General features: G+C 44.4%; 1 protein-coding gene across 2 annotated transcripts in view; it reads right to left on the bottom strand.

Annotated features, from left to right (window-relative positions):
* RHOBTB1 (Rho related BTB domain containing 1) overlaps positions 1 to 23428 on the bottom strand; it is a 125214-nt gene that overhangs the window by 51604 nt on the left and 50182 nt on the right. Inside the window, exon 1 of one of the 2 annotated variants that reach the window (XM_073596267.1) lies at positions 1794 to 1943. The exons of the other annotated variant lie outside the window; for it this stretch is intronic. The gene's annotated coding sequence lies outside the window, so the exon portion shown is untranslated. Of the gene's footprint in view, positions 1 to 1793; positions 1944 to 23428 lie in introns of those variants that run through there. 2 annotated transcript variants of the gene reach the window in all.

The raw sequence follows: 23428 nt of genomic DNA, 5'->3' as shown, positions 1-23428 counted from the left end.
TAGGGTTTACATACAGTTGCAGAGCAGGTCCAGAACATCTAGAACACCAGGGTAACGTCAACAATTGCTCATGTATGGGGGTGCTTTTCTTTGTTGCAACTGTTTAACTTTGGTGGAGCATGTACACTTCATTCACGTCCATACACCTCTGTATGTTGTGATGCACTGCTGTGACATGTGGTGCACTAAAGCGGACCATGACTTATACAATCTCTGTACAGTCTGACTTTCTTTCCAACTTTATTAAAATGTCACACAATGACACATCATTCATTTCTATGCACCTCTGCACATTGCAATGCGCTGCTGGTACATGTGGAGCACTAAGGCTGATCCCTGAATATTCAAGGTGATTGTAGAATCTCTGTGTGATCTTATAAGGATTTACAACACAGTGATTACCTTTTTTTTTTTAATAAAAGCTTTATTGTAGTGTCACACAAAGACACTTCATTCACATCTGTGCACCTCTGCATGGCGTGATGCACTGTGGTGACTGTCAATTACACTGCATAAAAATGCAGCATCTCTAAGGTTCTGTGCTGCATTGTTGTGTGAACAGAACATCTAGATAACAATAAACTCTATGTGCTCTTGTATTGTTCTATGCAGAGACGGTGTGAATGAGCCCCAACCATGGAATGTTTAATGTTATTGTCAACTCCCTGATGGATGACTACAAGGATTGGTCCTTCATAAATAACACAACTTCCTGCACACACGGCTGTAGCTGTTAGCGGTTGTATGGAGGAAAGGTCAACCCTGTCTGCAGCCTGCCATCCTATGCCTCCCCCCTGTGTGTGTATACAACCCCCACACATCTGCTGTGTGTATTCACAAGTCATACGGCTAAGGCCCCCCCATGCCTGTCTACAGGAGGGTTGTCACAGCAACACACAAGGCATTCTATAGACACAACACACACACAGCACACTCCACAGACACAACACACTCTATAGACTCAACACACACTCTATAGACACAACACACTCTATAGACACAACACACTCTATAGACTCAACACACTCCACATACATAACACACTCTATAGACACAACACATACATATAACACACTCTATAGACACAACACACTCCACATACATAACACACTCCATAGAAACAACACATACAGCACACTCCACATACATAACACACTCCATAGAAACAACACATACAGCACACTCCACATACATAACACACTCCATAGAAAAAACAAACAACACACTCCACAGACAAAACACACTCTAAAGACACAACACATACATAACACACTCCATAGACACAACACACTCCATAGACACAACACACTCTAAAGACACAACACACTCTAAAGACACAGCACACTCCACATACATAACACACTCTAAAGACACAACACACTTCATAGAAACAATGCACTCCACATACATAACACACTCTAAAGACACAGCACACTCCACATACATATGCCATAGACACAACACACAAACTACTTAGACACAACACACACTCCCATTGACACAACACACTCTATTGACACAACTCACACACACAGCATACTCCAAAGACACAACACACTACATACAAATAACACACACACTCCATGGAAACAACACACACTCCATAGACAGAAGGTCCATGACACATAGATAGGGGACAGAAATGCTGCTGCCATCCGCCCTGATCTCCTGGATTTCCTGCCCCCCCCTCCTCCTCTCCCGTTATTTTATGTCTCCCCATCATCAGTGTCCAGGAATCCGCTCAGCATCCCTCCACACCACTGCTCAGGCCGGCGCTATGCCCCTCTACACACCTGCTGTGTCCTCTCCCCGGCTCAGTGCTTGTCCTCCAGGCAGGTCGGCTAGGATCGGGCTGCAGCCGTCTCATGGTCCTCTCCCCGCTCCATCTTATGGGGTGAACGTTCCCCTTCTCTCCATCCCCGCCCCTCTCTGGGTTCTAGCCCCGCCCTCCCGCGGCACACAGACAATCTGTGAATCGAGCACACAGCCGTCTAATGCAACCCGATCTCCAGCTGCAGCAGCAGCAGCTCGCCTCGTGACGTCAGCGCCCTCCCGTGCTATTTATATCCGCCCGATTGGATTTCATTCATGAAAAACAACGAGGGAGGCGCGTGCACCGGGGAGCTGGGCGCGCTCGCGGCGGGCTGGGACTGCTGGAGGAAGCAGAGACTGTGTGTGTGAGAGAGAGAGAGAGGGGCTGTGCACAGGCCTGCCGGGGACAAGGGTGCAGGAGAATGACGTCAGTGCAATGACGGCATGACAGTCTGCTCTGGGGAGACATTGACACGTAAATAAAGAATTGTATAGTGGAGCATTAGGACATGATGGAATTGTCCCCATGCAGCAGTTGCCACCATTGACACACATTCCCATGTGTAGGGCACACTATTATTATACAGGATTTATATAGCGCCAACAGTTTGCGCAGCGCTTTACACTATTCATTTCAATGTATGAAAAAAAGGAAAATAAGTCGCTGAATCTTCCAAAAATCCCCCCGGTGCATTTATGTGCAAAAGTGCAGTTTGGCCCATGTAAAAATACGTCTGCAGATGAATGGGGGGCCATTAACAATTATTAGTACCACCGCGCGTCCTCTGAAAGGCAGCGTGTTTCTCCGAGTGTTGGGACAACATACAATTTTGTGTGCATTCCCAAAACACAAAGGTCTAAATGTATCTGTAAACATCTGCAACACTTTTCTAGTGGTATGTCCCCTTTAAGACCTCATTTTTATTATTATACAGGATTTATATAGCACCAACAGTTTGCACAGCACTTTACAACATGAGGGCAGACATTACACTTACAATACAAATCAATACAGGAGGAAGCAAAGGGCCCTGCTCGTTAGAGCTTACAATCTAAAAGGGAGGGTCCAGTAGTGCATTTAGGTTTTGTGTTGCCCTAGGCCTGGCTAAACTCGTGCACCCCCTAATTTAAATATGACCCACCCCTTCCTGTCAAGGCCACACCCCTTTTTGTTAAGACCCACCCTGAAATTTTGCATAGATTTCCTCTCACTTCCTGTTTGGCTATGGGGCAGGAAGTGAAGGGAAATCTCTGCAATGGGACAGGGATGCTAAAAAATAAACTGACAGGGGCTATAACCCTCCCTTACTCTTTCCAAAATGAAAAAAAAGTGTTGCCTATAGTTCTACTTTAACCACTTCCAGTTCAGTTATCCTGACTGGGTGTCATATGGCGTCCAGCAGGATAACAGCCGCCGCGCACCTGTGGGGGCGCGCTTTGCGGCGATCGGTGGTGCAGTATGTCAGTCTGACACACTGCTACACTGATCTCGGTAAAGAGCCTCCGTCGTTTACCACGTGATCAGCGGTGTCCATTTATGGCTGATCACGATGTAAGCAGGAAGAGCCATTGATCGGCTTTTCCTCACTCGCGTCTGACAGACGCGAGTAGAGGAGAGTCGATCGGCTGCTCTCCTGACGGGGGGTCTGTGCTGATTGTTTATCAGCGCAGCCTCCCCTCGGATCCTGCCCAGGACCACCATCATGCCACCCAGGACCACCAGGTATGCCCCCCCTAGACCACCAGGGAAATGCAAATCTGTGCCAAGGCAGCTGCCAATCAATGCCCAGGCAACTGCCAATCAGTGCCCACTCACTATGCCTACCACTGCCAGTGCCACCAGGGATGCCAATTGGTGCTGCATATCAGTGCCGCGTGTCAGTGCCCAGCAGTGCCGCCTATCAGTGCCACCCATAAGCACCCATCTTTACAGCCTTTTAGTGCCCATCAGTGCTACCCATGAGTGCCCATCAGTGCCACCTATCAATGCCCATCAGTGCCCATCGTAGGTGCTCGTCAGTGCCCGCTCATTGGTGCCACCTCATCGGTGCTGCCTTATCAGTGCCTGTCAGTGCCCCCTTATCAGTGCCTATCAGTAAAGGAGAACACTTACTTATTTACAAAATTTTATAACAGAAACAAAAGCAAAACATTTATTTTTTTTTCAAAATTTTCGGTCTTTTTTATTTGTTTAGCAAAAAATAAAAAACAGAGGTGATCAAATACCACCAAAAGAAAGCTCTATTTGTGGGAACAAAATGATAAAAATTCTGTTTGGGTACAGTGTAGCATAACCGCGCAATTGTCATTTAAGCAGCGACAGCGCAAAAAGCTGAAAATTGGCTTGGGCAGGAGGGGGGGGGGGGGGGGGGGGGTAAGTGCTAGGTATTGAAGTGGCTAAGCACAAATTTCTGATAATTTAATGGAGAGGTCTAAGAAGATATAACCATGCCAATGGTGAAGCAGAAAACATAGCACAGGGAGGAAGGTTTGTGGTCCAGGATGATAGGACAATCAGAATTAGAAGCAGCCCCCCCCACAGTTGCGGAGTGCGGCCGCTTTATGGGGGCGCTAGACTAATTTGCCTCTCAGCCCAGTCCACCCCATAAGACTGGCGCCAACCCCTGCAAAGTGCTGCCCTAGGCCTGGGCCTTGTTGGCCTAGGCCAGGATACAGCGTTGGAAGGATCAAGAGGTACAAAAGGTAATAGCTGTGGGGGATGGACTAATGGAGAAAATAAAAGTACAGTTAGGTGGAGGCCTAATAGGCTTTTCTGAAGAAAAAGGTTTTCAGGGATCGCCGAAAAGTGGATAGAGTTGGAGATATTGAAAAGTTGGTACCTCGTGCCAAAAAATAACAAAGTGAGTTAAAATAAATTAACAGCTGCTCCCCTAGCTAGGGTAGGTGGATCAACTTTAGATAATAGTGAGTGAGATATGAGGGGGCGCTCATAGAGTTCAATAATAATGTGCAATAATATTTACGTAGTCCTATAAAGCAATACTTCTATATTCATATTAAAGCACAATGTGCCATAAAAAATAGATACAATCCATATACATAATAATTGTGAACAAAATAGTGAAAAATTAATAAAAAGTTAATAGCAAAAAAGTCCTAGTGATTATGACTCTTCTGTGCTGATTATGTTCTAAGTGGCATCATTAGTGAACAGTCCATCACCAACTGGAATTAATACACCCAATGTGCTCCATATGTGGGTTCTGCTTACCAGATAGACGTGACCTCTTTAGTTAGAAAGCAGGTCAAGTAACGCTTTTAGCAAGATAAACTTGCTGCAATGAAGGAGACTGTTGAGGCAAAAATCCCTCCTCCGCAAGACCATGGATGGGGTATGTGAGAAAAGATAAAAAAAAGGGAAACCAATAGTATTTATTTATTAAAACCTCATTTAAAAGACAAGGCCAAGTGGCTGCTTACATATATCGTGCCTTAGCCCGGCACTGAGGCTGTTCGCGTGTGTCTGTATCTAATGGTGCCTCCTGGCTCGAACTCGTGGCTGCAAGGAGAAGAAACAAACAGATCGCCAATTGTGTACAGAATTCTATATGTTTGTGATTGACCACAGTCCATCAGCAGGTGTACAGCCATAGCCATTGGCTGTAACCTGCTGACAAACTTGTGCTGTGTAAAACCAGCACAGGTCAGTAGGGGGCGTGCGCATGCTTGCTGCATGCTGCAAACCCAGAAGTTCGGCAGCGACGTCCAGTTATGTTGCCTAGCCTGCAGCTGCCGCCCGTCTGCACACCAGAGCTTGCACTTTCCAGCTTTAGTAAATCAACCCCACAGACTTGACTTATAAAGAATATTTTAGGTTTGCTCACACTATGTGCAGATATGTGTGTTTTTCTAAGATAGGTCTCTGCAAGGACACAAGGAAAACAACTGTTTTCTATGTGCCCTGTTCACCCCATAACGTTGGTTTCTGCACAAAAAAAAAAAAAAAAAAAAACCACATACGTGTTGCCTATTTCTCCACAGAAGAAATATGCACAGGATACCAGGGTTGTGGTATTGTTCTCTATGGGGTTGATTTACTAAAGGCAAAGTGCAGTTGCTCCATATCTTAGTAAATGAGGTAAAGCTTCACTCTGCAAAGAATACCCAATCATGTGCAAGGAAAATTTAAAAAAACAGCCTTTTTGCTTGCATATGATTGAATGATGGAATTCAGAAGAGCTTTTCCTCATTTACTAAGCCCTGGAGCAACTACTCTCGCAGAGTGCATCTGCACTTTGCAAAGTGCACAGTATATTTTCCTTTAGTAAATCAACCCCTATGTGTCCTTGCAGAGACAGGTGCAGAAAAACGCATGTCCCTGCACGTGGTGTGAGCAAGGCCTGAGACAGATAAACCATAATAAGTTATTAAAAAAACAGATCATTTAACAGAAAATGTCATAAGAACATGAACATCCTGAATTTCTAGAACTGACCAAAGTGTTAGTTTCTTTCTAAGAATGATATATAAGATAAAAACTGATAGAGACATCCTGTCTACAACGACGCAGGAAATCAGGCAGCGTACCATGTGCAGCTTAGCTGCTAACATCAGTAGAATGTACATTCGGTTTCAGAAAAAGGAAGAGATTCTCAGAATTAGGATGCTTTTCAAATAGAACATTTGTAAATTTCTCAACTTAGATTACCCCAAATACTTCTTTATTGTTATGTATCCAATACTCTCTTCTGACAGGAAGGTCTGTAAACTAATAAATAAATGTAACAATTCATAGGAAAAATTAACAATTTCTTAGCAGGTGACACTTTCAGTGTTGGTGTTCAGTTGTTATTAAAGTGCCCCTGTACTGATAGGAAAAACAATATACAGAAGAGGAGCCCGCAAGAAAAAATGGACATTGGAGTTAATTTAAAATGAAACTTCACTCTCCGAATCAACATTGATTATTTTCAGGGCCATCTTTACCGCAGGGCAAACGGGGCAGCTGCCCAGGGCCCTGTCACTGTTTGGGGCCCAAAGCTGGAGCTGCCCGTTAAGCCCGCGTGCTGCTCACAAATCGGCGCTGAAAATCCCCGCACAGGAGGGGGGGTTTCCTGGGGGGGTCTGTACTAATGGAGGTGGGCGGTTTGTCCTGGGGGGGTCTGTACTAATGGAGGGGGACAGTTTGTTCTGGGGGGGTATGTACTAATGGAGGGGGGGTTTGTCCAGGGGGGTCTGTACTAATAGAGGGGGTTGGTTTGTCCTGGGGGGGTCTGTACTAATGGAGGGGGGCAGTTTGTCCTGGGGAAATCTGTACTAATGGAGGGGGGCAGTTTGTCCTAGGGGGATCTGTACTAATGAAGGGGGGGTGTTAGTCCTGGGGGGGTCTGTACTAATGGAAGGGGGGTTTGTCCTGGTGGGGGTCTGTACTAATGGAGGGGAGGTTTGTCCTGGGGGGGGATCTGTACTAACGGAGGGGGGGTTTGTCCTGGGGGAATCTGTACTAATGGAGGGGGGAGGGTTTGTTCTGGGGGGGTCTGTACTAATAGAGGGACGGTTTGTCCTGGGGGGGGGATCTGTACTAATGGAGGGGGGTTTGTCCTGGGGGGGTCTGTACTAATGGAGGGGGATTTGTCCTGGGGGATCTGTACTAATGGAGGGGGAGTGGTTTGTCCTGGGGGGGTCTATACTAATGAAGGGGGGGTGGTTTGTACTGGGGGGGATCTGTACTAATGGAGGGGGGTGGTTTGTCCTGGGGGGGACCTGTACTAATGGAGGGGGGGTCGTCCTGGGGAGGTTTGTACTAATGGAGGGGGGGTGGTTTGTCCCAGGGGGGTCTGTACTAATGGAGGGGGGCGGTTTGTCCTGGGGGGATCTGTACTAATGGAGGGGGGGTTTGTCCTGGGGGTCTGTACTAATGGAGGGGGGGGTAGTTTGTCCTGGGGGGGGTCTGTACTAATGAAGGGGGGGTGGTTTGTACTGGGGGGGATCTGTACTAATGGAGGGGGGCGGTTTGTCCTGGGGGGACCTGTACTAATGGAGGGGGGTCGTCCTGGGGAGGTTTGTACTAATGGAGGGGGGGTGGTTTGTCCCGGGGGGTCTGTACTAATGGAGGGGGGCGGTTTGTCCTGGGGGGGATCTGTACTAATGGAGGGGGGGTTGTCCTGGGGGTCTGTACTAATGGAGGGGGGGTAGTTTGTCCTGGGGGGGTCTGTACTAATGGAGGGGGCGGCCCTGCAGTCTGCCACTGTCATCAGCGGCGTGTGCACAGTGTAGCAGTGCCAGTGCTGCATTTTCTTGATGAAGAGCGGGCCGTGGGTGGGGGGGCCTTGAGCTCTACTGACGCTTCAGCAGAACCTCTACTTTGCATGTGATCATTATTTTGGAGCTGATATAGTGATGCAATGATAAGGAAACACTCTGATTGATTCCTGATCATCAGTAGGGACACCAACAGTCATTGACAACTGATCATCACTATGGGGGTTATTTAGTAAAGGCAAATCTACTGTGCACTTTCAAGCATTTTTGCTTGTACAGGATTGGATGATAAAATCAGCAGAGCTTCCCCTCCTTTCAGATCTTCCCCTCAGATCTACAGCGACTGCACTTCCAAGTACATTTGCAGTGCACTTTTAGTGCAGAGTGGATTTGCCTTTAGTAAATCAAACCCAAAAGTCATGTGTCAGTTGCTGACTTTCATTGAAGTGAATGTCTTGGCAAGAGACATAGGGGTTTATTTACTAAAGGCAAATCCACTTTACACTATAAGTGCACTTGGAAGTGCAGTCACTTTAGATATGAGGGGAAGATCTGAAATGAGGGAAGCTCTGCTGATTTTATAATCCAATCATGTACAAGCAAAAATGCTGTTTTTTATTTCCCTTGCATGTCCCCCTCAGATCTACATCGACTGCACTTCCAAGTGCACTTGTAGTGCAAAGTGGATTTGCCTTTAGTAAATAACCCCACTGTTCCAGGAAACATTAATGCATAGATTGCTAGTGAACAGGGGTTGAATAGGGCTTCTGTAGTTAACCACTTGCTGACCACTGCACGCCGATATACGTCGGCACAATGGCAGTGGTGGGCAAATGGGCATACCTGTATGTCCCCTTTAATGGGCGGGGTTAGCGGGCTCACACGCGCCCGCTGAGCACAGCATGACCATGCCCGCGGGACCGGCGGACTCGATGTCCGCCGGTCTCCCGGCGATTGTGTCGCGGAGCTGCAGAACAGGGAAGCGCCTATGTAAACAAGGCATTTCCCCGTTCTGCCTTGAATGACACGACAAGGATCTACTGCTCCCTGTCATCGGGAGCAGTGATCGCTGTCACGTGAGTTGTAGCCCATCCCCCCCCCACAGTTAGAATCAATCCCTAGGACTCACTTAACCCCTTCATCACCCCTTAGTGGTTAACCCCTTCCCTGCTAGTGTCATTTACACAGTAATCAGTGCATTTTTATAGCACTGATCGCTGTATAAATGACAAAGGTCCAAAAAATGTTTCAAAAGTGTCCAATGTGTCTGCCATAATGTCGCAGTCACAATAAAAAATTGCAGATTGCCACCATTACTAATAAAAAAATTAATAATAAAAATGCCATAAAACTATCCCCTATTTTATAGACACTATAACTTTTGCGCAAACCAATCAATATACGCTTAATGCAATTTTTTTTACCAAAAATATGTAGAATACGTATCGGCCTAACCTGAGGAAAAAATTTTTTTTGGGGGGGATATTTATTATAGCAAAAAGTAAAAATTATTGCGGTTTTTTCAAAATTGTCGCTCTTTTTTGTTTATAGCGCAAAAAATAAAAATTGCAGAGTTGATCAAATACCACCACAAGAATGCTCTATTTGTGGGGAAAAAAGGACGCCAATTATGTTTGGGTGCAAGGTCGCACGACCACGCATATGTCAGTTAAAGCGACGCATTGCCAAATCGCAAAAAGTGCTCTGGTCAGAAAGGGGGTAAAATCTTCCGGGGCTGAAGTGGTTAAACTTCCTACAAACATTAGGCAGAAACTGGCCATATGCATAAGCAAATAGTGATCTGGCCAGTAAATTTGTTATTTTCCAGCTTCTGCAAAAGTTATAGGGTTGAGACAAAGCATTTCACACTGACAACTGGTTATTTATGTAAAACCTTTATCTCACAAGGAGAAAAAACTGTTGCTCTAACTATTTAAAGAAGAACTGCAGTCTGCTCACATTATTTGTAATAAAAACATCTTTGCCATTCTGAAGCTTCCCTCCAACCACTTTGCAAATTATTTTATATATACACTGTGATTCTGTATTGCCAAATATGCTGCAGAAATCTCCCTCCACTAAGTCTGGCTGTAACCATTTTAATAGTGGGCAGCTGAAGCTACTGCATGTTCACTTCCTGGATTTACACATACACACAGAGGCACACCTCCAGCTCTGCAGCCCTGCAGCTCTTATTGGCCCTTTTATGACTCATCCCCCCTCTCTTCCTGGCAAACTCTCACGAGAGTGAGAGAGAGAGCTGTGCATGATGTCAAAAGCCAAGACAAGAAAGAGGAAGTGGCCTGTATAAGGTACTGGCAGAAAAAAATGTTTTACTATCCAAAGTTAAAACAACAAGGGCAGAAGATTTAATAGATGGAAAGTTGAAAAAATGACTGAAGATCCACTTTAAAGTGTTATCTGGAGTTCAGGTTTAATTTGCTAGTCACTTATGTTAAATCTCCCCAAATCAACAATGATGCTGTATTAAGGTGTCTCTGTTTCTTCTTCATCCAGAGTGGAGACACCCTAAGACATGCTGCAGTCACCACGTTTAAAGCAGAGTTCCACTCATTTCTGTGTTTATTAAAAGTCAGCAACTACAAAAATGTATAGCTGCTGACTTTTAATAAACACTCATTCACCTGTCCCATGGTCCAGCAAAGCGGCCGACCTCTCCCTCGCCTCTCCGCAACGCCGGCATTGCAAGTGTGGGCACCCTGGCAGTGACAGCTTGTGGCTTCACAGCCGTGTTCGCACTGGGCATGTGCAAGTCGCGCAGTGTCTCCCCATTGGTAGGACAAGCTTCTGGGACCTGTGATGTGTCCCAGAAGATTGCAAGGAGGGAGGGGGAGAGGAGAACTAGGCGGCTTGAGCGAAAGTGGGAGCAGGTACCTGTCAAAACTAGGTACCTGCTCCCCCCCCCCCCACAAAAATGACATGCCAAATGTGGCATATTAGGGGGAGGAGTGCTTAAAGCGGAACTTCCCTTTTTGGGTGGAGCTCCGCTTTAAGGATTGATAAGCTGCAAAATATTGCATTCTCATTTTTGAGTTCAATATCGCTTTAACTGTGGCTGGTGGAGCAACAAACTGAAATATCACAAACGAGATAAGAACCTACTGGTAAATACTACATGCAACTATTAACAAGGTCAAAACACAAGTCTTTATATTTAAATAAGGAAATTAATTAACCATTTGGCTATGTCACAATACAATCATAACAAAGTTTGTCTGGATCTGATATTTAAAGCGGAGTTCCACCCACTTTTATAACTTGGTCTTAAAGGAACAAGCTACAGTGTTTGTAGCTGCTGACTTTTTAAAAAAAAAAATTTGCAGCTGGAACACCGCTTTAACCTCTTACCGTCCGCGCTATAGCCGAATGACGGCCACAGCGTGGACCTGAATTTCTGGGAGGCTGTCATATGACATCCTCCCCTGTGCACCGAGTCACTGAGACTCGGGTGATCACAGATCTGAGTAAGGGGCCGATCCGGGCCCCTTACCACGTGATCAGTTCTCAGCCAATGACAGCTGATCACATAATGTAAACAAAAGCTCGATAATCGTTTTTTTTTTCTCCTCGTGCTGACAGCATGAGGAGAAAAAAAAAGCTGATCTTCGGCTTAGGCACCATTCAGAGAGTGCTTCGCTTTTTTTTTTTTTTGTAAATGCAAAGCATTCTCTGATTGGACAAGGTGTGGAGCATGACATCAACTTATCCAATCGGTTCAATCCAAACTCTATGAATGGCACCCATGCCGAGTGTCTGAGCCTCGAACACTGCACCAGGGTACCCGCTCAGCCCAAAGCAAGTGGAGATCACTGTAGTAGCAGTGTCTTCTTAAGTATTTTCCAGCTTCTAGGACATCGGCTAGGTATGGTATATAGCTGGACCAATGTAACTATGTAAAAAATATCCATACCTGGAAGTCCTCTTTAAAGGGAACCAGCAGTAAGAGAAATATAAAGTCTGCCGTTTGTTGACTTTTCTGCTAGTCAACAGCGTCATGGCTGCCTCTGGTCACAGTACTTTCTGAGCCTTGTGACTGGAACAAACACCAACAAGTGAAGTCAGGGGAAAGTCACAACTCCTGATCTGCAGATTTATCCCAAAAATGGTTTTAAAGCCCTTGGATCAGCATAATAATTAGGAAACTAGCATTTTCCAAGGTTCAACAAGTCAGTCTACACATTTTTCCAGTGGAGGAGCCATTTAACGCTAAGCTCTAGGATAAGCAAGTACAAAAAAATACAAGAGCAATGCATATTTGTCTTGAATCTTGGTGTGCTTTGTGTATTTCTTCCAGATCTGTGCTGTTATCCAGTGTGAAACATACCTCTGTGCAGGAGCTTCCTGGAATAAAGACCGGTCATTGCTCCTCGCTCTCCTTGTGTAGGGTGGTTGGTCTTGTCTCCACTCCCCACTATAGCTTTCTTCAGGCAGCCTAAAGTGATAGGACCTGCTGGGTCCCTCCCACAGCTCTGATCTCTGCGCAGGCTAAGTGCGGCACAGTGATGATGTCACTACTACTATTACAAGGTATTATCCAGGTTTGCAAAGGCGTTTGGTGCACACAAAGGGCAAGATATACTAAAACGGGAGCGCTCAGAATCTGGTGCAGCTGTGTATGGTAGCCAATCAGCTTCTAACTTCAGCTTGTTTAATTAAGATTTGATAATAAAACCTGGAAGCTGATTGGTTTCTATGCTGAGCAGCACCAGATTTTGCACAATCCAGTTTTAGTAAATCCCCCAAAGTGTCTTTATATTAAAGTGGAACTTTAGTTAGAAAATTAAGTTTTGCTAGAACAGTTCATGCTGGCCACATTTGTAGGTATAGATATGTGAAACATTCAAAATAAATGTCTATACTGTTTAACCACTTCAGCCTCGGAAGGTTTTACCCACTTCCTGACCAGTCCAATTCTTTGCAATACGGCACTGTGTTGCTTTAACTGACAATTGCGCAGTCGTGCGGCACTGTACCAAAATAAAGTTAATGTCCTTTTTTTCCCCATAAATAGAGCTTTCTTTTGGTGGTATTTGATCACCTGTGCAGTTTTTATTTTTTGTGCTATAAGTAAAAAAAAAAACAGCAGCAAATTTGAATAAAAAAACAAAGGGGGTTATTTACGAAAGGCAAATCCACTTTGCACCACAAGTGCACTTGGAAGTGCAGTCGCTGTAAATCTGAGGGGAAGATCTGAAATGAGTGGAAGCTCTGCTGATTTTATCATCCAATCATGTGCAAGCTAAAATGCTGTTTTTTTATTTTCCTTGCACGTCCCCCTCAGATCTACAGCGACTGCACTTCCAAGGGCACTTGGAAAAAAATCAAATTTCTTCATCATTTTAGGTTAATATGTATTCTGCTACATATTTTTGGTAAAAAAAAATCCCAATTAGCGTTTATTGATTGGTTTACGCAAAAAATATCACATCTACAAACTATGGGTTAGATTTATGGCATTTTTATTGTTTTACTAGTAATGGCGGTGATTGGCGATTTTTAGCGGGACTGTGACATTGTGGCGGACAAGTAACACTTTTTTGGGACCAGTGACACCAATACAGTGATCAGTGCTAAAAAAAATACACGGGTCCCTGTATAAATGAAACTGGCAGGGAAGGGTTTAACACTAAGGGGCGATAAAGGGGTTAAGTGTGTCCTATGGAATGCTTTCTAACTGTGGGAGGGAGTGTTACACTGGAGGAAAACAGAGATCCTGTTTCGGCTTAGCTGAAGCAGAAGATCTCTCTTTTCCTCACCGACATAGGCACACCGCTGCTCCGTGTCTCCTGTGAATGATCGGCACGTCACAGCAGCAATTGCGGCCGCCGGACCTGCTGATTGGCTCATGCTGTGTCCAATTACAGTGGAAGTGTCGCTCCGGTGGGACGCATGTGCCCCCCCTACACCGCATGCACAAAATCAAGTACAGGTATGTGATTTTGAACATCCGGGCTACCCTGCCGCAGTATATGTATGGTGGGTGGTCCGGAAGCGGTTAAAATTCTGTATTACACTGTCCCACCCTGCTCTGCACAGTAACTGAGACTGTCTATTTTTAGGCATTTTCAGGCACTGCTGAGTTTATAGAGGCCGATCTGCTGACAGCCTTAAAGTGGAATTAAACACTCCGATCCTTTATCACAGCCCAGGAAGTGCTTCTGTTTGATCTGCAATTGCTATGGTGCTGCACATGTGATCAGTTATGACACCAGCCATTTGATGGATCGACAGTTTGGTTGAGAGCGCAAGCAAACGTGACAGTTAGCAATCCCAGCATTCCAGGAATATAATTGTTTTTTGAAACCGTTAAATCGATTAGTTTAGTTCCGCTTTATGATTTACTGCTGCTTATGGGATCGGGGCTTCAGCAAAATGGCAGCCTCCAGCAAGAAGAAATAGGAGGCAATTTACAACACACACTAATATTGGTAGCATAATTATTAATGTGGAATGTATGTTCCTTGCTAAAGAACATTATTTTTTTTATCAAATTGTTATTGGTAAAATTCTGCTTTAAAGAGATTGTAAAAGTAAAAATGTTTTTAAAAAACAAAAAACAAACTAGTTATACTTACCTGCAATAGAATTGCACAAAGCAGCCCTCCTCTTCTCAGGAGGCCGGCACTCGATCCTGGACCCTCCTCTCCGTCCAGTACCCCCACCAGAAGCTGCTTTCCATGGGGGCACTTGTGCATGCTTGCTCCCGAGCCCTGCTGCTGCATCCATTGATGCAGACAGCGGGGCTTGGTCCCGTCCCGCTGTCTGTGGCTCTCACTGCTGTCAATCAAAGCCCTCTGGCTTTGATTGACAGCAGTGAGAGCCAATGGCTCCTTGTGCCCCAGCAAAAGCCAGTGAGACCAGGAAGTGAGAGGAGAGAAGAGCTGCAGACGGGCACAGTGCTGGATCTAACGAGGGGGGGGATGCTGATGCCTAAACATTTTTTATCTTAATGCAAGAAATGCATTAAGGTAAAAAAAAAAATGTTTAGGTTTTAGAACCTCTTTAAGGAATATATTCAAATATAGGTTTTCACGCCCAGGATTCAGGGCATGAAACATAGTAAAGAGATCAGTGTTGTGTATGGTGTTATGACATAAACCCAATTCTCTCACAGGAATAATAACTGTCTCTTTGTGGCCATACAAATTCCCAAGGCACAGTACTTTCACAGGATTAGAAACAAACTAGCAGGACAATAAGGACAATGAGGCACCGTCACTATTTTCCAGGCTTGTTGCAGTCGGTAACGTAGGTTTTAATTCTCAGCCTACATTCTCTTGTGAAGACGTTGTCAGGACGTTCATGGGTCAATCGGAGGTGATACTCCACCACAGGTTGGTATCTGGCATTATATACCACCCCACATAATGCAACCCGTTCTTTTCTAGATTGACAACTCCCTATAACTTCTCTTTATTGTTCATACCTCTCCTAAAAGCAAATATTTAGCCAAGCATATCTGAGAGGAAAATTCCAGGCAGGCTCTAAAACACCTGGCCTGCACAGTAAATGCATTATGGAAAGTCAACAAGAAAGAGAAGAAGAAGTGGAAAATAATATCATAGCCAGAAAAAAAAAAAAACGTGAGGAATTGGTTTGAAGTGACAGGAAAGTGGTGGGTATAAAGGAATTCCATTGTTATACTGACATGTTGACGGACGGAACATTTTTTTCTATTCTTTCTAATAGGGTAAAGAAAATCAAGGCAACGAAAATAAGACAAACGCTATCACAACAACATTTTTCTCACATGTCTAATAAAACCAGCATAGCTTTTACCTGACCTTATCTTCAGCCACATGAGAAAAGGTCAGGCAGGTGTTGTGTTTAAGTAGCTGCAGACGTGTCCAGTTTGGCCATTACAGACCATTCTTTGCAGAAACAATTCAGTAATCTTAATGTTGGTCTTAAAGTCACCCCAACATTTCACATTCCTGATATGTGTGTGTTAGCATGTACTTGTGTTAAAAAGGATCCTGTTCCTCTTTGCATTGCTTCCTTTGTGTGACATACCTGCTGTTCCTGCCAGTCCCCCTGCTTTCCTATTTCAAACTGACCACACCAGGCATGAAAGCACGTCCATCCCTCTGTGGTCACTTTTCCTATCTGTATTCTATTTGGAAGCACAGCCTGCCCGTACTCCAGTGGTCAGACTTTTGCTGACACGCCCCTTGCACAGCTTTTGACTGGGAAGATCAGTGTCCTGCTGTTTCTTTGTCTCCTGCTAACACACCCTCTTGCAGTCAACACCTCCAGCACTCCAAGCCCCTTATGCAGCTGAGAATAGAGGTCATGTGATCAAAAACAAAACAAAAAAGGTATTTATAATTTTTTTTATATACATATATACAGACAAACATTTTGGCTTGCATTTCTATTTAAAACTGTATGGGTTTTAGGTTGAATATATTTTTATTGCCAAATATTCAAGAAACATAAAAGGTGAATAGAAAGAGATAACAAATTCACACATAAAAGTAGGAGTAGCCTGTCCATTGGGGCGCCCGGGCGCCACCCCTTCTTTTCCGGCCACCCCCTATATGCGATAGATAGATTCATGCATAGCATGAATCTATCCATGACCGCCACAGCCACCCCCTATTCATGCGTCTGCCCCCTTTCATGAATTACAGCAGCCAGGGTTTTTTTTTAAGTACCTGATTAGAGCCAGAGGCTCTAATAGGCTTCAAAATAGGGTGGGCTCGGGTGGCAGAGGATGCGCCGGGAGCCCACCCACTGATCCTCCTCCCAGCTAGTGGGGAAGTGGGTCTGATACCTGTCACCTGATTGGCTGAAAGGACAGGTGATTCTATTGGATGCCTAGGAGTAGGAGAGGAGACGCACAGCGGAAGCAAGGAGAAGAGCCCCCGCCGATGCCTGGATGCCCGCCGCTGATCCCCGGATGCCCACCAATGCCCACCACCTAGATGGGGTAAGTGCTGGTGGACCGACCAGGAGACAGCGGGGGGGGGGGGTTTGAGTTACCAAACAAAAACCACCGGCCGCCACTGAGTATAACTACTTGACGTTGATCTTACAAAAAAGATGATTGTCAGTCAGCATACACATCCAGATAGAGTGACATCAATCCCTACCAAACACTGAGAAAAGGATAGGGATGTCTTTAAATATTCACCTGGAACTAGGTTCCAAAACGTGGGTGGTTACGATAACATCAGGTCAGTTATACATATAACTAGGTCATATAATGTCAAGTAATATAAAATAATCAAAGAATAATTATACTCAAGAAAAGGGAATAAAGTAAGAGGGGGAAACTGAAGAGAAAGAGAAAAGGAAAGAGGTAATAGAGAAAAGGAAAAGTATGTATTGGACATGAGTACTACTGTTCCTGCATGGGTTTTACATGGTAAAGATTCACTTATACTTTATAGAGAACCACTCAGTAATGGACATTCATAATAATCTGGATATTTGCTCTTGAATTATTATAACAGGCCGGCCTTAAAATGATATTGAAGTCAAATTTCTAAATAAAAAAAGGATCATACCTGATGATATTACACTGAAAGCACCATTTTCTGTTCTTCTGGAAGTCTCTGCTGGTGCTATCACCTGCTTCATGTGTCTCCTTATCAAGCCAGGTACTTAAGAAGCACCCCTGAGTTGGGCTGTATGCGTCCCTAGACACACACAGAACCGGGAAGCCATTCCCCCCCAGATCCCTCAAAGGAGTTTGACTGAGAGCAGCAGGAGCCTAAGGCTACCACTGACCTCCGTGTCTCCTGTGAGATCAGGAAGTGAGGAAAATGCTGAAGCCTAGACAGCGCTGGATCAGTGCCAGGTGTCAGGTAAGTGTTTAGGGATGGGGGGCTAGGAAACATAGTGGAGTGCTTTATACCTTAATGCAGAGTATGCATTAAGGAAAAGAACTTTCAGACTTTAGAACCACTTTAAGCTGGCCATACATTAGTAGAATTTTGTGTGAACATTCACAAAGAAATTCTGAAAACTTGTTTGTCAGAACATTCTTTCTTGTAATCACTGGGTCAATTAATTTCATTTGGCAACCAGAGGAAGGGTCCCGTCGGTAAACAGAAGAGATCTGACATTGGTGAGAGAAGGGGACCAGCCAACAAAGGTTAAGATGCAGTAATGGGTTAGCGGTCCTCGCATGTGGAAATGGCATTAGCAAGGGGCATTGATGGGGGGGCTCAGGTGAGCGTAACTGACTTCACCAGTTAAAGTAAAACTAGAGGCAAAAACTTTTTCTTCATGTTGATTAAAGTGAAGAGGATTTATAACCCCGGTAAGGTTTTTGTTTGCCTTCTGTGTCCCATTGGGGAGATTTCCCTTCACCTCCTGTCCCATAGACAAAGCAGGAAGTGATATGCCATTAGCATGCCATTAGAAGATTTCCCCTATATTCCTGTTTTGATGACAACCCAAAACGTAGGATTTTCTTTCCCTTTCATTGATAACAGTAAACAGGAAAAATAAAGATGGTGTATCTCTCTATGACCCCATTCACACCAGAATGTGGTACGTGAAACCCGCGTTCCGTGTGCGTTTCCTGCACTGTGTTCAAACACACTGCGCTTGTGATCTGCAGCAGGTGTCAGTGATAACTTAACGACAATCCAAATGCAGGTTGCAAATGCTGCATTCTTTAACCGCTTAAGGACCAGCTGCCGTCATTATACTGCGGCAGGTTGGCTCTCATGGGTGAATCGCCCGCTTTAAGAGCCCCCTATCGCCCGTCAGCCACTTTAAGAGTGATAGGGGGCGCGTGCGTGCGCAACGCCGGAACCAATGCGCGTGGCTGGTGGCTGCGATGTTCATCGGCCACCCGCGATTGCTCCACAGAGAGCCAGAATGGGGACCTGTCAATGTAAACAGACAGATCCCCATTCTGGCAGGGGAGGAGAGAGAGATCTCCTAGTAATTAGGAACAGCGATCTCTCTCCTCCAGTCAGTCCCATCCCCCCACAGTTAGAAACACCTCCCAAGGAACACATTTAACCCCTTGATCGCCCCCTAGTGTTAACTCCTTCCATGCCAGTGACATTTACACAGTAATCAGTGCATTTTTATAGCTGTATAAATGTCAATGGTTCCAAAAATGTGTTAAAAGTGTCCGATCTGTCTGCCGCAATGTCGCAGTCCTGCTAAAAATCGCATAATCGCCATTATTATTAAAAAAAAATAAATAAATAATTAACAAAAATGACATAAATATATCCTTTAATTTGCAGAGGCTATAACGTTTGCGCAAACCAATCAATATATTATTGCGATTTTTTTTACCAAAATAATGTAGAAGAATACATATTGGCCTAAACTGATGAGGACATTTTTTTCTTGGATATTTATTATAGCAAAGATTCAAAAATATTGTTTTTGTTTTCAACATTATCGCTGTTTTTTTTGTTTATAGCGCAAAAAATAAAAACCGCAGAGGTGATCAAATACCACCAAAAGAAAGCTCGATTTGTGGGGAAAAAAGGACATCAGTTTTGTTTGGGTACAACGTTGCACGACTGTGCAATTGTCACCCAAAGCAACGCAGTGCTGTATCACAAAAAAATGGCCTGGTCATTAAGGGGGCAAATCCTTTCCGGTCCTTAAGTGGTTAAAGTAGTGCATGCAGTCCGGTGCAATTTTATCCCATTGAAATAAATGGGCAGAAATCACACTGCACCCAGATTGCATATGAAATTGCAGAGGGATACGCAGCGTGTTCCTTTGAAATTCATGGTGTGAACCGGCCCTAACAGGGACACACACAGCAATAAAAACTGACAGGTGTTCTAATCCTTCTCCACCCTATACAAAACTAAAGAAAAAAGCTTTGCCTTTAGTTCTATTTTAGGGAAAACTTTACACCCAGCAGAATGGGTTAGAGGGAGGCAGGAAAAAAATAGATTTTGCGAAGTTGAGCTTTAATATTTAGTGATGTTAGTGTGATTTTCAACAATCTTACACTTGTAATATTTCCAAAAGATAACATCAGGGGGTCAGCAATCAAGTAGAAAGAAAGAATGTTAAGGCATGGAAACTATATCCAATGCCTAATGCCGCGTACACACGAGCGGACTTTTCGACGGACTAGGTCCGACAGTCTTTCCGACGGACTTTGCAGCGTAGGTCCGCCGGACTTTCAAACGAACGGACTTGGACACACAGGATCACACCAAAGTCCGACGGATTCGTACATGATGACGTACACCGGACTAAAATAAGGAAGTTGATAGCCAGTAGCCAATAGCTGCCCTAGCGTCGGTTTTAGTCCGTCGGACTAGCATGCAGACGAGCGGATTTTTTGACCGGACTGGAGTCCGTCGGAAAGATTTTAAATGTTTTATTTCTAGGTCCGTCTGACTTTTGGGAAAAAAAAGTCAGCTGGAGCCAACACACGATCGAATTGTCCAACAGCCACCGGACCAAGTCTGCCGGAATGTCCGCTCGTGTGTACGCGGCATTATTGTTCCAGATTTAAGCCGGCCATACATGGATGGAATTCCGAACAAATTTTCATTCGAAAACCGTAACTAAGAGTTTTTGTTTGAATTTCGCACCATAATGCCCCGTACACACGGTCGGACTTTGTTCGGACATTCCAACAACAAAATCCTAGGATTTTTTCCGACGGATGTTGGCTCAAACTTGTCTTGCATACACACGGTCACACAAAGTTGTCGGAAAATCTGATCGTTTTAAACGTGGTGACGTAAAACATGTACGTCGGGACTATAAACGGGGCAGTGGCCAATAGCTCTCATCTCTTTATTTATTCTGAGCATGCGTGGCACTTTGTCCGTCGGATTTGTGTACACACGATCGGAATTTCCGACAACGGATTTTGTTGTCGGAAAATTTTATCTCCTGCTCTCCAACTTTGTGTGTCGGAAAATCCGATGGAAAATGTCCGATGGAGCCCACACACGGTCGGAATTTCCGACAACACGCTCCGATCGGACATTTTCCATCGGAAAATCCAACTGTGTGTACGGGGCATTAGTGTGTGAACTTGCAACAACGGACGATTTTCATGCGGGCATCGAACTTAAGTGATCAGGCATGTTGGAAATTTTTGGAAAAACAAACAAATTTCTAATCAATGATGGGAAAATCGTGCGAGAAATATAATTTAAAAAGAAATGCGCATGAGCTGTAACCTAGAAAGAAAAGAAGATTCCTGGCCACCCAAATTATTTTCTGTAGCAACATGAGGTTAAATTAAAGGCTTGGTTGGTGGAATTTCAAAATCAATGGTGTCACCATTGAATCACAAAATGCACAAAATTTAATTTTTTTATAAGAAGATTCATTTTGAATTTGACCCATGTATGGCCTGCATAATTTAGGGCTTTACTTTATCTGGGGAGTTTGGTCATATTTTTTAAATAAGCCCCTGGTGCCCTAAATCACTCCCTTTATAAAATGTAAAAATGTGCAAAAAGTTCTGTTCAGCCCTTGGGTTGATCATTTCTATATAAAAGAAAGATGTCTCCATCTAGGAAAAGCTAATGAACTAGCTACTTGCCGGAATTAAACCTGTTATGATATAAATAGAGGAGCTGAAAATGCAGACGTGTAAAGGTGCAGGCTGCCTTCCTGATTCTAGTTTCACTACCTAGAGAGTCAGATGCTGAACAGTTCACATATTTCTGACATTACTGGTTACACGCCTTTTAAAGATCTGTGGCTGCCCATGTAGTAAATGTAGCCATGTGGCCATGTAGCTGGCCATCAATATTACATTAGGAAGTGATCCCTTTTTCCTGTTTTCACAGATTTACTTTGAACGCTAAATAAGTGAAGAGAAAGCCATACAAAGGATAATGTGAATGCACAACTGGAAGAAAATGGGACAAAGAAGTTGTGCTTGGGCCCTGTAACTTCATCAGTCAAGAAGCAGTGCCAGTTACTGCACCCTTAAGCTGTCCAAATGCTATTATGCTATTCGATTTTCCAATAAACGTTAGTACAAACATTCGTACGAAAATTTGTAGAATATTCTCAGCACATTCATGGCTTGACAAATGTTGTTCAAATATACTCCAGAATTTCATTTACTTTTAACATGCGATTTTGACATGAATAGACTTTACCAAATGAAAACCACATACAGTACATTGTTCGAAATTCATTTGTTGCTGCTCCTTCAAATTTTTTCATAGCTGCATTAAAAAACTAATGACAATTTGACCCCACTAATGATTAGAAAATCAAACAAAAAACTAACAAACAAATGGACTTCCACCGTTTTTTTAGTTTATTAAAAGTCGGCAGCTACAAAAAGCATAGCTGCTGACTTTTAATAAACCTACACTTACCTGTCCCAAGGTCCAGCGATGCGGCCGCCCAGAACCTTGCTCCTCTCCCCCTCCTCTCCTTGACGCCTCCATTGATACTGTGGGCACCCGGCCGTGACAGCTTACGGCTTCACGGCTGGGCGCGCACTGCGCATGCGCAAGTAGCGCTGTGCTCTGCTATCGGCCAGCCAATCTTCTAGGACCTGTGTTGTGTCCCAGAAGATCGCTGGCAGGGAGGGGCCACCTAGGGTGAGAGGAGGAGTCACCTAGGCGGCTGAGAACAGAAAGGAGGAAGTGGGTCAGAAAGTCCCACTAAAAAGATAGGTACACCCCCCCCCCCCCCCAAAAAAAAAATGACACGCCAAATGTGGCATTTAAGGGGGCGAGGAGGGCTTAAAGCGGAAGTTCCACTTTTTGGGTGGAACTCCGCTGTAAAACCAAAAATTTTGAACTAAACTCTACTAGCGTATGGTTAGCTTTAACCATGGAGGGTTTTCGCATAATACTGTCAAGCTCAATACTAGAATAACGTTAGACTGTAATAGAAGATGCTATATACTTACAGTATCTTTCTGCTAGCCTGTGTCTTCATACACCATCATAGGTATCTCACCCTCACTTCCAGGTGTGTTGAATACTGGCTTTTTCCTGCCACAGTTTGTGTTTCTTCCTGATAAAGGATACTAGGAGGAGCAGTGATCATTGGCCTTGGTTTGATTTTTTTCCCCCTGCCTCTGGGAAAAGCTTCCAGAACCTAGGTTGGGAAATTCAATTTGACTGACCTGAATACTTACTATGCCCTGGCTAATCCCTGGGGAGGCGTGCCCAGAAGGTGGTCTGGGAAGTGATAAATAGCCTAAAGACTTGAGGAGATTGTGTTTTTTATCCCGTGAGGTATGGATCTGTGAACATCAGGGGGCTGCTTGCCCCTGAAGCACCTCGGGACTGAATACGGGACCTCTCAATCAAGGGATTGAGTCTGAGGAGCTGGCTGCTTTAGGACTTGTGAGTAGAGAACCTGACTGACTCCCCAACTATAAGACTTTATCTATTCTGGAGCTATCTCATGGTCCCCAGCTATGAAGCTTTAAAGA

This window comes from Aquarana catesbeiana, linkage group LG08, assembly GCF_042186555.1.
Source record: "Aquarana catesbeiana isolate 2022-GZ linkage group LG08, ASM4218655v1, whole genome shotgun sequence".
In the NCBI taxonomy this organism is placed as follows: Eukaryota; Metazoa; Chordata; class Amphibia; order Anura; family Ranidae; genus Aquarana; species Aquarana catesbeiana.
Note: the sequence above shows the minus strand (reverse complement) of the source record. Positions and strands in the feature narration are given on the sequence as shown.